Raw genomic sequence first — 15,681 nt, 5'->3', positions numbered from 1 at the left:
AATTTTAGTTTAAACATGATTTATATGAAAAATTTGGTTGGCGTCCTTTTTAAAAGGTATATTATCGTATGAAGTATTTCCCTCCCTTAGTTTATTATAATCAAAATGAAACCTATATGGTTCTATAGCGATGCTCCAAGGGCTCGAATTATTTTGTAAATGGAAAAAATGTTGAAGAAGATGATGCCGATTCAGAAGATGAGGGCGCTGGAAATCTTCACTATGGTACTATTATATCTTGTCTAATTTTATATAATGTATTATTCACTTATATCTACACTATTATCAGTCTATCAGTCAAAATTTAGCATTTGTTTCTTCTGCCTTGTCTCATTTATTCAAAAAGTTTTATAACTATATGTTTGTAGGAAGTGATGGTCCATGAAAATTTCGACGACCAAGAAGATACTTTTCAGTCGGTTTCTTCTAACACAAAAAGAAAAGACTTTGCAAAAAGAGTAAGAAATTATTTGAGCACCAACTTTTCGGTTGGATTGGATCGGTCAGACATTTACAAGAAATATGTGGGAGAATATAAAAAAGTTATCTCAATGTTACAAATAATGCGTAAATACTACCGTGAGATGAGTCAGAGTATATGTCAAAAAATTCGAAATACGTCCATTACTATAACATCTCCATAAAAAAATTAGACTAATTGATTTGTATCGATAAGCAAATGGTCCCTTTCAAAGGAGAGCACAATATTAGGGACTAACTCCCTAGTAAACCATATAAATGGGGGTTTAAATTGTTTCCCCTTTGTGGAATGGATGGAATACAATATGACTTTGAAATATATGATGTTACATTCAACGAGTTGAGGAAGAACCAGATTAGTGAGCAAGTTCCAACATTATGTCAAAACTTGACAAATCTATTTCAACTGGATTAAATCCCCTTTTATATTTCAATTATTGGTTCACATGCATTCCTCTTGTCCCTAAATTTGCTAAAAAAGATATATATTCCCTTGGTACTGAGTAGCAGGAATAACAAACCTTATTCGAGTTTCAGGAAGACTCTGTTCTTATACAAACGCCAAAAAGACTCGGGACCTTCTTAACATCAATAAAATCCCTTTTTTTGATCCTCAAAACCTCCCCCACACTAGAACTCCCTGATATGAGCCTGTTGGACTTACTTCTACTTCTAGCTGAAGTTAGAGGGACAGGTTTGTGCTACCAGCCATAACAACATCAAGGCGCTGAAGGCCTCTATTACAAAGCACTGGGTGGCAATTAATCCTGCAGAAGTTGTCAAGGTGTGCAAGGAATTCAGGCCAAAAATCAAAAGATGCCAAAAATGGAGATTACATTGAATAACATTGTTGTAAATAAATAAAGAATAAATGGAATCATTACACTTTTTTTCACTTGCAAACTTCATTGGTCTAGAATCAGTTAAATTCAGTCCCAATTGATTTGCAAGACGTTGTACATTCATAAACCATTTATCTATTTTTTAATAGAGCGCAATAAAGAGTATATGTAGTATGTAGGACGTAGATATAAGTATACTGGGTGGGTAGTGGAAAACTAAACTTTTTAAATCTTTAATTTTCAGTAGTTTAATTTCAGAAAAGAAGGGAGCTACATTAACTAAACTTTGTACAGATGTTGACCCATGTGTTGCCGTTTCTAATCTTCAATGTATCCATCATCAACTTTAATCATGGCCTTGATGAACCACTGGAAGATCTGACAGGTGGTAATAATGTCATTTGGGCTTATGGTGTCCGATGATCATCAACAAAATCATTTAGAGTATTTAACCTTGGCTATGTGCACCAACATGATGAAGCTCAAATCGATGCCCCATACTGAAATTATTAGCCTTCTTCACATTATAATCTTTATTTTTTTGTCTCTTTGTGAGGCTATTTTTCGATTAATTGTGGTTATTTGTTTGGAGGAAGGGGGATGTCAATACACAGAGTTTTTAAGCTAATGAGAGGAATTCTCAACTCATCTCATGTGTTTTTCCTATTTCTCTCTTTTATGACTCTCCAGATTTCAATTAAGCACCTTGTATGTATAAAGACATAAAGGAAATCAAATTTGAATAGGGAAGGGGGAAAACCATGAGAAACCCCCAAATAAAAATATAGGGGAGAAAGAGAGAGAGAAAGCCAACAAGAGAAAAGCGCATCTCTGAAAAAAAGGGGTTCGGGGATTTCTTCCGCCCCCTCCCCTTCTAAACGAAAGAAATTGTCATATATTTTCATCCATTAATTGACACGAGTCGCTCGACAAGTCCGGACATTTTCACGTCTCCATCTATACATATGTATTATTTCATTAGTGAAGGTTTAGTGAAAGAGTGCAACGCTATTTAAGAGGTGTCCTTGTTCCGAAGTAAGTATGGGTTTATGATTACTTATTAATACCAGAAAAGTCGCATGGCTATCCATGACATTCCCTTACTCATGACTTATTTAGCATTTAATAAATATACTCATATATACGTGATAATCATTAAAAATATGTACAAAATTATTTTGTCAAAAATATTTACAATTACTGCCAATGATAATTATATTCCTGTTGATTATCAATTATGTTAGCTGTAAAAAAAAGTGCTGAATATTGCATAATGTAATTTATTATAATTTGAGTTGAATGTAACCATTATTTAAATGCCTCATTATTGGTAATTATAATTATAGTCATATTAACTATAAATGATATTAGCTATAAAAAAAAGTGATGATTGTTGTCTAATGTAATTTATTATAAGATGTGTTGAATATGAGCATTAGCTAAATGCATCATTATCGCCAATTATAATTATATTCATATTGATTTGAAAGGATGTTATGTATGAAAAAATGCGGATTATTGCCTCATGTAGTGTATGTTTAGAGGAGTTATATGTGATTATTAGTTCAATGTCTCATCATTGAAAAAAAACAAAAAAAAAAACAATTTGAGTGCCTATATGAATAAAGCATTTTAATACAAATCTCAAAAAAAAAATATATATATATTTGATCATCGACTCTTGACAAGTGTTTTACAACATAATAAGCATAATAATGTACCTACAATAAGTAATTCTTACAATATAATAGACTTTTATATATGAATCTACTTTTTGTGATCTGCCATTAAGTCTTATGTAAATTTTTGCCTCATAAAAAAATTGACAGGCCCCTGATGTTGATATTTCTTAAAATATTTTTTCTTTCTTTATTCGATTAATTAACTCTTTTCAAAGTCATTTTTTATCATACATAAGTTATACAACTAAAAATCAATACGCAGGGAAAATTTGTTTGACATATGTAGAAGTATGTGTATGTACTTTCATGTACAAATATTTTTATCTAAAAAACATTTTTTATTGCTTTTTATTTGCGATGCAAATAAAAGGGGAGATCAGAGCCTTTTGGGTTCTTCCATTTTCCCTTTGGGTAAGAAAATAATCTCAAATAAACACACATCTAATATGTAAGAGTTATATAGCTTACACAAAATATACTCAAGAGAATGTGTAACAATCCAGATGGAGAGAGACCTACAGATGTGGTACTTAAAACTTGCAGTAACATTTAATTACAAGGTTTCATTACACAGCTACATGGCAGCTGAAACAAAAATAAATTACTTTTGTTATTTCCACTACAACGGAGTCAGTGTCAAGAAGGCTACAGAGTCCGTTGAAATCTCCATCTGGTCTCCCTACAATAACAAAAATTTAAATACAGCCAAAAAGAACTAAAACTTCTGCATTAACAAAATGGCTGACTTCTGGTCTGCCTCCATGTAACCCTCCTCCAGCTCTGAACTCAGCCCCTTTAATTTACAATTTGGAGTGTCTTAGAAAAGACTACTTGCCGCAACTCTAAAACCAGGATTAGCTTGGAGTTGGCATCATGATAGCGTGGTACGCCATAGAAAAGGCCTTCATCTGTTGAATTATAATTGGTTTAAAAAAATTAAGAATTAATTCAATTAATTAGATCAAATTTTGTCTCTTGTCATTGTTATGGATGCTGTTAGAGAAAATTTACAATTTTATTTTCTTCGCTGTGAAGCTCTCTTTGAAGAGGAATATAGTCAACTTCAATAAGAAAGATTTGTTGAAGACTTAGTCTTCCTTTATATCCTGTTTACATTTGGTGATCAATGTTAAGGGTGATAATATGAACTTATACAATAGCTAATTGTTCAATTTAAACTTCATATGTAATAAACTTTGTCTTAGAATGCCATCTACTATTATTTAAACTTACTTGAAAATATTGTTTGGATATTTCTGCCCACTCCTGTATCAGTACGACCAGGAATCTACTCAAGCTAACAGGTGAGTGTTCCACCTTGTTTTAAAGATTTAGCCGAAATCGATAAAATTTATATAGAAAAGGTGCCTAATTTTGGTTTAATGTAATATACGACATTTACTCGTTACACAACAATACCCTATGTATTTCGTTGTCAGCTATCGATTCTTCTGTCTCACTTGATATGTCATGGCTATTATATAATTTATTCCTTTTTGATTAATGAACAAAGTAATTATTTATTCAACATATCACATACAAATATATAGCAACACTTTAAATAAAATAATACAAGATAATATTAAAGTAGAGCTGTAAATGAAACACAATGTAGTATTTTAATACTTTGAAATATTTATATATAAATATATTGTACATAATTCCTTTTAAACAGTGTGGGGAAATGATATGACACTAATAGTCTAGGAAAGGGATCGCCTAACTTTTAAATGCAAAAAACCATTTGGATCCGTTTACCACAGAAAAGAAAACTCTGAGAGCTTTTCCAGACTAAAATGTAGCTAACACTGTATATATTGTTATAATTATTCTTTTTTATTTTAACTTTACGATAAACTCTTCAAGCGCCAAATTAAAGACTTCTTTTATATGAATAAAAAATTGCACTTAAGTTCTAATTACACAAGCAGCATATAAGAAATGCTGTTAACTGGCATCCAAGCCTGAACTTTAATTTAAAAAACAATATTTCAATGAACTGAAACACTAACTGATTTTGGGTCTTTTTGGTGGAAAGGTTGCATAATATAACAAAGATAATAACGTGAAATTGGTTTTTTGTAAAACCAATAGAATAAAAAAGAACAGTCCCCTTTCCCTCCCAAAGAAAAAGATAAACATTATCTATTAAGAAATGCCAGTTTTATAAATTAATAGCATTGTCCTATTTAGAGATGGATTTAATTGATACAACAAATCACTGATTGGTTATTAGGTGTCTTGTGTCAATAATAGGTATCTAAAAAAAATCTGTTATTAAGTGCAACGGTTCTCAAATGGGGGTACGCGTACCCCTTATGGTGCTTGAAGACACTCCAGGGGTACTTGAGATTTTGAAAGAATATTATACAAGTGGTACATAAATCAGGGGCGTCCGTAGGACGTTGCTGGAGATGCTATCCCCTCCAAATAAGGATGTTTTGTTTTTTACTAGAAATTTTAATGTTTTAATTTTTTTTCAAAAAAATTTAATTGTTAAAATTTAATTTAATTTTCTGTGAATAGCTGGAGTTTTAGATTTTTCTCAAAAAAATTTAATATTTGAATAATTGATTATTTTTTAAATTTCATTTTTTATGAGCAACTGTGGATTTTGAATAATTTTTTCCAAAACACTTAATTTTTTGAGAATAAATATGAATTTTTGATTTTTGTTTCTAGAAAAAATTTATTTTTTTGTGAATAGCTTTGGATTTTTGAAAAAAAAATCAAATCCGGACGCCCCTGTCACTGAAACCCAAAATAAATTGTGCTGTTAAGTGGGTACTTGTTAAATAAATATTTTACAAGTGGTATATCACTAAAAAAAGGTTGATAATCCCTGGCGTAGTAGATATGATATTTAAAATGTTGAACAAAGTTTTTCCTCAACAACCAAATCTATTCAGTAATTGGATTGGTAAAAAACAAAGTAATCAAACTAAAAAGGAGGAAAGGAACCAGATGTTAGTAACCATTTATTATTCGAGCCAATAATAACCACTAACAATTTTAAATATATATTGGTATATACAATAGAACACGGAAATATATATCTAAATGTAAATACATGTATGTATTCATGTAAATATAATACACCAGTTATTTGCAAACATATCCCGATAAATAAATATTAAATAAATAACTTTTTTAAATGAATTAAAAATTATTAATAAGGAAAACTTTTGAGAAAAGAGCTGTATAAATAATTTCATAAATTCCCATTACATAATAATTTCTTTTTAGTAATTGACTAATTAAAGCTAATTTACATATTAAATTTTAAGTCCTTTTTCCACGTAAATTACATGCATACCAACATATTACATAGATATGAACATAAAGGAATATTTAAAAGTTTCTGTTAGCATGAGTATTCATTATGTACAGAATGGGATGTTATTTTTAAGTACGAGGTTTCATTACAAAACTAAGGGACTGCTAAACAAAAATGAAGAATTTTTGATTTAATCCCATGTCTCTAAATGTAAAAATGTACCAATAATATAAAGAAAAGTCATTGTCAGTACCAAGAAGGCTGTAGAGACCATTTGCATCTCCAGCCAGAATGCTTACAACATCAACAAGTCCATAAAGGATCACTCCTTCCCTGACACCCAAGAAGAATCAAATCGCAACAAAAATATGACTGACTTCTGGCCTAACTGCATGTGGTCACTCTCCAGCCCTGAACTCAACCCCCTTGATTTTCCAGCTTAGAGCGTACAAAAGAAGAATTTCTGCTGCACCTTTCATCTTAATCTGTACTAGCTCCGAGTTGTCATCATCACAAGCATCATAGTAAGTCATGGACACGACCTTCAACGTCAAGAGCTGACAATCTGTTCGCCGGCAAGACAAGACTATTATTATTTGTGAAGGAGGACACATTAAGTATAAAATATAATATTTAAGCATATTGAAATGTTACGTTGTTCGTAATTTAGTCATGCTTCTGTCTTCACTTTCAACATATAATGCCCCCCCCCCTTCGTAAGACGTCGATTTTTATTATACTACAGATGACGTCACCTTATCATTTTCCCCTTGACGTATGCAACTTTTTCTTCCCTTTGCAGATTCCCCTTGTTCATCCAGTTAAAAGGGTGAGTTGATGGGGGTTGTATAGTTAGATATGGTGTAACATAACTTGTCTCGTGTCCAGCCAGGACCCATTTAGTGTTTAGCTACGGAACACACATAAGAATAACTAACGGTGAAAAACTAGCTAGAGTATGTATAAATTACATAACATATCGATATACAATAGCCGCGCAACCTCCTCGATAGAGCCTTGAATATAATTTATAATAAATAATTATTCCATTAAATAACAATTGTAGAAGAAAATAATAAATTCTTGTAAAAAAGTCATTAATCATGACTGCAGAGACATTGTCCATTGAAACCCCTCGTTTATTATTTAAGTTATCAATCATGGAATTGTGGATTGACTGTTGAAAGATTTTGTCCGAAAATTACATTTTTTGTGGTTGTAACTTGAAAGAGTGCTACAAAAGAAATAACCAAGCATGGTTAAGTTCTGTCGAAGAAAGAACTATTTTTGAATACAAGATTTTCTTCTATCTCTTTCAGATCTAACTTCTAATTCCAAATCGTCATTTTTAGTAGATATGGAAAAAATTATCTCTTTCTCCGAAAGAATTTAATCATACTTGATAATTTCTTTATTGACACTCTTTCGAGTTTCAACCACGAAAAATTAAATTTTCAACAGACGATCTACATTTCGATGATATTTTCCACAAATATATCATTTTGAAGCTTTATACAAGCTTCATCTTCCGTCGAATCTACTACTAAAATAAAAATATAGTATTTTTTACCAGGTATCTAATAACTATAGCTGATTTCCATTTATTAAAAATTTCCATGTTAGATGTTAGAAATTTATACAAAAAAATATATATTTGCATTACTTATGAAATTTTGACCAGATACTTTTCCAATGATGCAATTGCGAACCTTGCAAATTGAAGGCATATATCGTATATAAGAAGAAGAATCCCAATCTATAGAAATTATATATTTATTTTTAACTAATTGATAATTAAATAATATAATTTATTGAATCAAACACTAATGGTTATAATAGAGAAGTCGCATGATTTAAAAAAATGAATAGTTTATCCAGATGTTAAGTAATTCATGGAGTATGCAAAACTATTGTTAAAAATAGTCAATATATGAAGATGTTGAAATATGTACCTTGAAGTTAAGCTCCCTGGAATGGATACTTTATCTATTTAGGTACATACATTTTTTTCAATAATATTGGTAATCAATACAATGAAGGATTCCCTTGGTTTGAATACAAAATTTTACGATAATAATCTTGGGAAATTTATCAATGTAAAAAATTGTTAGTTTTTTTTTATTTTCTATTATTATTTATTTTTTGTTTCATGGTTGATACTACATTGTTATTCGAAAAAATAAATGCTTTCATTCACCGGGCTATTATTAGCTATTTTTAAAATATATGTGGATGTGTAATGTCAATAATATCTTAACAACTACGAATAGGAAGGCTCTCTCAACCTCTCTTCTCTAAAAAAAAACCTAAAGAATGCAAACAAACTAATGAAACAATAGTTAAAAATCCAAAATAAAGTCGAAATAACCAAAAAATAAGCTAAGAATAAACGGATATGCATAAATATTAGGTGCTAGTTAATTTTGCCTGAAAACCATTATGCCTCTCGGATATTTCGCCTTAATATATAAATAAATGAGATTTATACGTCTTTTTTGTTATTTTGACTTAAAATTGATGATCACTCGGAATATTTTAATCAAAAAATGCAATATGTATTAGGATAAAACGCATTAACTTGTTTTTTTCTGTTGGAAAAAGGATAAAACAATGCCCTAAAATTTCAATGCATAAACCAACAAAATTCATTTTAAATTAATACTAACCATAGACAAAATTGGTAAAAAAGTCTGAAATAATAAATAAATAAGAAAAATACAAATAAAAAATACGACAATGATTAGAATAGAAAAATTATTAATAACTTATCCGTTAATAATTATGATTAGACATGATGGATTATTCAAACCAGAAAAGACTCATGCATTGACGAACAAACATAATATGAAACAAGAGCATAATGACATTATTATTATTATTCTTTTTTCCATATGGCGTAACTATATTCATACCCAAATATAAAAATTTTATAAAACCAAAAGCTAAAAACATCGCATAAACCGTGAAAATTATAAGCTTAAAAAAATAACGATAAAAATAAGAAAATTATCTAACTAAAACTAAAGATAAAAACAAACAGAAAGACGTGTGTAAGGCTTATGTCCTTCTTAGTCCTTTTTGCATATATTAATTGTTGAGTTTTTGTAATACTGGCGTTGTCCTTGCCTTCCCCCTTGCCACAATAGTGTCCTAAAAATTCATCTCTACCAGCTGTTGCTCCAAAATTGTCCAGCAATCCATATGAGATTCGCCCATAAGTTACGCTTAAAAGCCTGCAGCTCCAGAAGAGATATTTAGTAGTCTCCCTTACTTCATTGCAAAACGAGCAAACACTCCTCTGGTCATTATAGAATTTTGACCCAGTCTCTAATGTTCCTGAGAGAAGTCTATATTTGGACCATCTCTCCGAAGATGTCAAATATTTAATCTTTATTACTTTGATGTTGTGGATCCTTTTTTGATGCTTCTCCTTTCCAAATAGTCACAAAAAGGTTGTTTTTTTTAACATTTCCTGATCTCTGTCGTAGAAATCATCGAGAATTTCATTCTGAACGGCACTGGGGGCCTTTTAACGCCCATAAAATGACCTAACCTTAATTTAAAGGACTGTTCAGCCATTTTATCAATTAGTGAGGTTGAACATCGAACGTCTGTAGCAATATCTGTGGAGGTGGATCGCACTTACATAATTATTTCAACAGAAAACAAACATTTCACCCATTTTATATTAATAAATACTGCATATTGAATTTTTAAACAATCCTAAAGTACATCAATTTCAACCATTAATAAACAATAACTACGTATACACTTCATTTATTTATAAATTAAGGGGAAAAAATTATAGTGGCAAAATGTCCAAGTCAAAATAGTTTAAGGTTAAATTAATAGGCATCATCTGTACATATATTTGCATTGGCCATTTTATTATTTCTATAAAGAAAGTTTTGATTTCTTATCCGAATATGAATGTATAGCTACAAATTAATACAATATTACTGAGCCATATTATAATAAAGTATCGAAAAAAGTATTATGTAGGATTTTGATATTATGAAATATATATCTATATATATAATTTGTTTTAAACATTGTGGAAAAATAATATGACAATAAAAATTAGGGAGTAATTGGTATGCTTAACTTATTTGGCTAACTACCAACCGATTTTGCCCCTTTATTTTGTTTCTTTTTGTGTTAAAGCTTGCATGATACAATAAATAAGTCCCATGTACGTCTCCTACTTATCTTAATCTTCCTCTATCAATCATGACAATGTTTTTTATTATATTAAAGCCATACAAACCAATTGAAAATCTCTCACTTTGTAGTGAAGAGTATGAAACTAAGTCCCAATTACTCAAGATGATCAGTGATGCCTACCTCATAGTGGACTCTAGTGAGGAATTAAAGAGACTTCTGTCTAATATCACTCAAATCAATCAGGGAAAAGGAGGATTTACTCTGTGTTAAATCTTTCAATTAACACCACGACAGTCTATTAAATAGTAAACAAAAAAAAAAAAGACAATATGCGTCATCTATTTTTCCTTTTACATTTGCTAAATTTAGTTTTTTCCTTATCAAAATTTTAACACAAGTTGTAATATATTGAAGAAATAAAGAAGGATGATTTGCATTGGTAGGGCTTAGGGGGCATGGGTACTGCATACCCATGCTATGTAGTGAAACTATGATTACTTTTTTGTCTAGATATTCTCTTTTTTTAAATGATAACAAAAATAGATCTATTCATTTCATCTTTTTTCCTTTCCTTAACAAACGAAGAAAATAAAGACCCGAAATTATAAACAATTAGTTATTAAACAAAACAAACTTCAGCCCTCTAGCATAACTACACCTTTTGGGTAATATTGAGAAGAAGGTCTGCAGTGTCCCTCATCAAAATAAATAAATAATACTAAATAAGGAACGATCCGTAATAATTTAACATATCAACATTAAGAATACTGATACTAGACTAGAGTAGATCAATCGACAGCTGATGGAAATAGTAATGTTCATTAAAAAAGTGAAAAATTACACAATTCATAAATTGACCATCAACGGAAGGTTCAATTATTACATTACCTTTATCAAAAGTCCTTTAAATTCTTTATTCAAAGTTCTATGACATTTTCAGTTGCAACTTGTACATGATGCATAAATATCTTTTTTTATATAATGAAATGACTTATTTCTTTAATATTGATTAAAAAGTGAGATATAAATCTACCTATATCAAAGAATATAAATATACTTATATAAGTGTGTAGGATATCTACCATATAATAAGGAAATAATTTTCTATATAAGATTAAAGATATATTGTGACAAGAATCTGTCGATATATTTATTTTGAAAAATGTATATCGATACAAATATAAATGTATTTATGTACCATTTCTGATATATTATAATAGTATCAAATTGGTTTAGATAGGAAAAAAGGGAAAAAAGTTATGTCAACACGCAATTTACCAAAAAAAAAAGATCCTCAAAACAATGGAAGGATGTTTATCGTTTGGATTAGGGATTCGATAGGGATCTAAATATGTTCTATTGATATAGTTAATGGGGTAACAAACTTTTATAATAGTAAGAATAATCATAACACATATGGTTGTCTCTATTCGTCTTTAGTGATTTTCAAATACATTTTTATTAGTTACTTATTGCATTTAAAACATTTATTGCTACTCAATATGCAATATTTATTAATATAAAATGGGTGAAATGTTTGTTTTGTGTCGAAATAATTAGGTAAGTACGACTTTCCTCCAACGATATTGCTCCAGACATTCGATGGTCACCCTCACTAATTGATAAAATGACTGAATTATTTTTTAAACATCTGCTGATTTCTGACGTAGAATCCATCGAGGTTTTCATTCTGAACGGCACCAGGGACCTTTTGATGCCCTTAAACCTGAGGAGTACAACTTTCTTTTCGAAAAATCCAAGAGATACTTCCTATTCCCAAGTCTAACTTTTGGGGTCCTCGTACGGTTTTAACGATAATAGTTAATGTTCTATCAAAGTCCCTCCTATTCATCTATATAATGGACAGAGACTGTATCCCTAGAATATGAGCTAGGGCAGTCAAATTACCCCAAAGTAATTTAAAAATTTTAGAGGTAACGGTAGTACTATTTCCTTATGTTAAATTAGCTGTAGTCCCACCCCCACCCTGAAAAAAATGAATAGCTGTGGATTTTTGAATTTTTTTGGAAAAAATTGAATATTAAAAAAAAATTTTATGTAATTTAATTTTTCAATTTTTTTTCCAAAATATTTCATTTTTTAAACATTTTCCCAAAATATTTAATTATTATGAATAGTTATAGTTTTTTGAGATTTTTTTCTAAAAAATTTAATACATGAAATTTAATTTAATGTAATTTTTTTCGAAAAATTAAATTTTTCGTGAACTTTCCAAAGCCAAAATCGAAATTCCCCAAAATGATCATATTATATCCAAATAGATTATCATGAATCCTATATATCCAACATTCTTGCGTATATCAATCTATCCCACACATTTTAACTACGGAGGAAAAATGGAAGAATCTCAACTTTTTGAGGGACGCGAAGTGAAAGGAAAAATATACTGACGGATGAAGAGAAGAAAAATCTCGACTGTTTTGAGTGATTCGATTAAATAGGACTTCGAAGGGTTACAAAAAGTAGATGAAAGCCCTCATTGTGTGGAAGAAGTTGTGAATTTGGTTTTCATGGAGTATTCAGAGGAGGGAAGGTGGGGAATTTGCTCAGAGTCCATCTGTTGACTGAGGGATGAGGCCAGAGGAGATGATTTCTAATTAAACATAAAAAAAAGTCGAGATCCTGCAATTTTTCTTTCGTCAATTTATTCTTCGCGCTTTGCGTCCCTAGACTTGATGTACCTAAGTTGTTTCCTTACTATTGAAAGGTTGTGATAATTGAATTTCAGCTATCCTCTTTCACTGTCTCCAATTTCAAGATAGAAAGAGAAAGTATGACATGTGGGGAAACTTATACAGGATACCCGTTTGGTATTTCCAACAAGAACCTTCTTTTAATATACCACTATCGTTTCAAGTACAATACATATTCTTAGAGAAGAGTAGTTTGTAATTGAAAACATTACTTTTAAAAATTAGGAAAAAAAAACCATAGTTGCGTCTGCTCTTTCTTCTTCTTTGTTCATTATTTAATGGGTATTCGTCGTGTTAACTTCTCACTTTGAAGTATGTAGTCTCGTCTATCTTTTGTGTAAATTTAAAAAAAAATATATATATACATATATGAATTTAAATATAATTACAATTATCCACTTCACTTATGATATTTTAAATCTTTATAGCAGTTGGACCTTTTCTCCCCCCAAATCATATAACAGACCGCTGATACTAACAAGGGCACTGATACTTACAAGAGTGCTGATACTAACAAGATGTACTATGTCGTGCACTCACTTTCTTCTCACAATCTTTTTTTTTCCATAACAAATTCTGAATATACCCGGTTGTCTACTAAAATTTGAAAACTTTATAAAACAATAATTAATGAAAGTAGGGAGATCGAAATTAATTCAAATTCGGATATATTAAAGCATAAGCAATTAGTTACAAAACAAACGTGAGCTAAAGTACAAGTCGAAATAATGACACTTGAACGTCATCCACGAATTTCAATTCGTGCACTCCAAGCAGTTGGGCGTCTCAAGGACAACCGTGTACACCGTCAGCAAGTCCGAAACGATGGAGCAGAAAATGGGATTTGTCTAAAAGGACAAACTGGACACGGATGAGTTAAAGAAAGCATCCCAGGATAATCCCTTCAAGTCCATGAGGGGCCATGAAAAAGATCTTTGGTTTTTACAGCAGATTGCCCAGAGAGCTGTCAAAAAAGTGACCCTTGTGAGGATGGATTGGTCCCTTTTGACACCAGCAATGAAATCCACCTATCTTGTCTATTGCAAGACTCTTTTGAATGACCTCAAGATACACTTTTGGGACCCCTATAGCTCTGATCCCAACCCCCTCGACTACACCTTTTGGGTGCATGTTAAGAGGAAGGTCTGTAGTTTCCGTCATCCGACACCAAGGTCCTCAATGCCACTGTGAGCCAGCACTGAGATGCAATGACCGAGGACTACGTTAGCAGTGGATGCCAGGTCTTCTGCCACCGCCTGGAAGCCATCATTGTTGCTTAGGGCTGCTATATTAATGATGAAGGGAGTTCAGACACACATTTATCTATAGATTATTTTTTATTGAAATTCTATTGTTAATTGATAGATTATATCTTGTTGGAGTTTAAATTTCAAAGTGTTCAGATTTTATTGGACCACACTGTACTACACCGTAAGAGAGTAAAAAAGCCAATTGCTTATTTTTAAACAGTTGTTTTTTTATTAATAATTACATGGTCAATATTATAAGGTCTGGGCAGCAGAAAAGAGAACAGTAATTACTAGTTTTGTTACTATATAACGATCTATACTCAGATGTATATCTATATATATATATAGCACTGGAGTAAGAAGTTGGAAATATCCGAATTTATTTTAAAGTTTTGGTATTGTTCAGACAAAAATGGATTTAAACGTATTATTCTAACCAAAAGAATATTTTGTTTAGTACATTCCTTATCAATACTTAGTAAAATTTCATTTAAGATAAATATATTCTCAACTTCTTACCCTAGTGACGTCATTAGACTATCGTTTTTATAGAGACCATAATTAATTAAATATTGTTGAATACTCCAATCAACTCTGAAAATGCAGTTAATTTTAACTTTAATAGAAATAACTCACATTTTAGAGATTTGGAAACCTTGTCGACTCGTAACATCGCTAGTCTTTCTTCAGATGCAAACTAACATTCCTACATTAACCATTTTATTTTTATATATTAAACGTCTACATACAATAAACAATATATCATTACATTATTTCATCAAGATTACTTCATCTCTTTTATGCTTCTTAAGCATTTGTATGCATTATTATTAGTAATGTGTTCTACGTTTAATGACCTTTAAAGCCTACTATCAATAGTTTGTATATCGAAAATATTTAGTTGGATATTATAGTTTCTCACCTCTTTTATAAAATAAAAAAGAAATGAAAGGAAATAATGTTTCTGGTTGTCTATTGTTTTTGAAATAATTATAGATATCATTACAAAGAATTAAATATTTTGTAATATACGTAGTGTAAAAGTTAATTTATTCGAATTTATTTCTATAGCAACTCTTTCTTCTTCTTTAGAAGCTCAGTCTTTATCAAATATATGTGTATACTATATATCAATGATTGGCCTGATTCTTCTTTCAACCATTTATTTAACAAGTTATTTTTAGAAATAGAGAAATGGTATATATAGATATAAGTAAAACATATATATTTTGTTTATGAACAATAAGTGCTCAAGCTGTCTGATTTTGTTAT

General features: G+C 30.4%; 1 protein-coding gene across 1 annotated transcript in view; it reads left to right on the top strand.

Annotated features, from left to right (window-relative positions):
- The first annotated feature begins 2,232 nt into the window (after positions 1–2,232).
- Positions 2,233–15,681, top strand: part of LOC121128576 (uncharacterized) — a 38,238-nt gene continuing 24,789 nt past the window's right edge. The window contains exon 1 of the mRNA XM_071892967.1: positions 2,233–2,357. The gene's annotated coding sequence lies outside the window, so the exon portion shown is untranslated. The remainder of the gene's footprint in view (positions 2,358–15,681) is intronic.

The sequence above is a fragment of the Lepeophtheirus salmonis genome, chromosome 13 (genome assembly GCF_016086655.4).
Source record: "Lepeophtheirus salmonis chromosome 13, UVic_Lsal_1.4, whole genome shotgun sequence".
Lineage (NCBI taxonomy): Eukaryota > Metazoa > Arthropoda > Copepoda > Siphonostomatoida > Caligidae > Lepeophtheirus > Lepeophtheirus salmonis.
This window is presented reverse-complemented; position numbering and strand designations above follow the sequence as displayed.